Source organism: Lactuca sativa, chromosome 4 (genome assembly GCF_002870075.4).
Source record: "Lactuca sativa cultivar Salinas chromosome 4, Lsat_Salinas_v11, whole genome shotgun sequence".
In the NCBI taxonomy this organism is placed as follows: Eukaryota; Viridiplantae; Streptophyta; class Magnoliopsida; order Asterales; family Asteraceae; genus Lactuca; species Lactuca sativa.
In genome coordinates this window covers 332,590,565-332,592,441 of record NC_056626.2, presented here as the reverse complement: position 1 = coordinate 332,592,441, position 1,877 = coordinate 332,590,565, and positions in this window count along the sequence as shown.

Genomic DNA, 1,877 nt, shown 5'->3' with positions numbered 1-1,877 from the left:
CTTTTTCATGGGGCCCCGAGCAGCAGGCCTCCTTTGAGACGCTTCGCCAAAGGTTATGCGAGGCCCCGGTGTTAGCCCTCCCTGAGGGAATGGAGAACTTTGTGGTATACTGTGACGCATCGATCTTGGGGTTGGGAGCGGTGCTGATGCAGAGAGGGCATGTGATAGCATATGCATCGAGGCAGCTGAAATCCACATGAGTCGAGGTATCCCACCCATGATCTAGAGTTGGGGGCAGTGGTGTTCGCCCTCAAGATTTGGCGTCACTATCTGTATGGGGTTCGGTGTACGATATACACGGACCATAAGAGCCTGAAGTATTTGATGGATCAGCCCAACCAAAATATGCGGCAGAGGAGGTGGTTATATGTGGTTAAGGATTATGATTGTGAGATCCTTTACCATCCAGGCAAGGCTAATGTGGTAGCCGACGCCCTGAGTCGCAGGGCAGAGAGCGCCCCGTTGCGAGTTGTATGTTTGCGTTTGACCGTGATGGCTCCGGTGTTGGACACCATTCGTGGAGCACAGGCTGAGGCAGTGAGATCAGAGAACCAGAAAAGGGAGCAAGTGGTAGGGTTGGTATCGGAGTTCATTACCGATGGTCGGGGGCTTATGACTTTTCAGGGGCGGATTTGGGTACCGTTTGTGGGAGGGACGCGTACCATTCTGATGGAGGAGGCTCATCGGTCGAAATTCTCGATCCATCCTGGGGCCACTAAGATGTATTTGGATCTGAGGAGGGGGTATTGGTGGACCTGTATGAAGAGGGATGTTGTGTGGTTTGTGGAGAGGTGCTTAACCTGCCGTAGAGTTAAGGCCGAGCACCAGAGGCCACATGGTAAGTTGCAACCGTTGGAGGTTCCCGAATGGAAGTGGGAACAGATTACCATGGATTTTATCACCAAATTGCCAAGGACTGCTAGGGGAGTCGATGCAATTTGGGTGATTGTAGACAGGTTGACGAAGAGCGCTCACTTTCTTGCTATTAGTGAGGGCTCCTCCGCAGAGAAGTTAGCAGTGATGTAATTGAGAGAAGTGGTATCTCGGCATGGGGTGCCGATCTCGATTGTTTCAGACCGGGATGTACGTTACACTTCCAGATTCTAGAAGAAGTTTCATGAGGAGCTGGGTACTAGGCTACATTTCAGTACCGCATATCACCCCCAGACGGACGGACAGAGTGAGCGGACGATTCAAACGCTCGAGGACATGCTCTGGGCATGTGTGTTGGATTTTGGGGGGAGTTGGGATACGTACTTGCCCTTGGCAGGGTTTTCTTATAACAACATCCATCATTCGAGCATTGGTATGCCACCCTTTGAGTTGTTGTATGGGAGGAGGTGTCGAACCCCCATTTGCTGGGGAGAGGTCAGACAGCGTGTTATGGGCAGTACCAAGATCGTACTTTAGACGACCGAGCAGATCCAGCAGGTCAGACAGAGGTTGTTGACCGCTCAGAGTCGTCAGAAGAGTTATGCGGACAGACGCCGGTCCGAGCTTGAGTTTCAGGTCGGCGACTTTGTGCTCCTGAAGGTCTCTCCTTGGAAAGGAGTGATTCAATTCAGGAAGAGGGGCAAGTTGGGGCCCTAATATATTGGTCCATTTCGGGTGGTCGCGAGGGTAGGCAGGGTAGCCTATCGATTGGATTTGCCAGCAGAGTTGGGGCAGATTCACGACACTTTCCATGTGTCGCAATTGCGGAAGTGTATAGCCGATGAGTCGGCAGTGGTTCCATTAGAGGATATTCAGGTGGATGCGAGCCTAAATTATGCTGAGAGACCAGTGGCAATCAGAGATCGGAAAATCAAGGTTCTGAGGAACAAGGAGGTACCCTTGGTTTTCTTTCAGTGGCAGCATCGGAAGGGGTCCAAGATGAC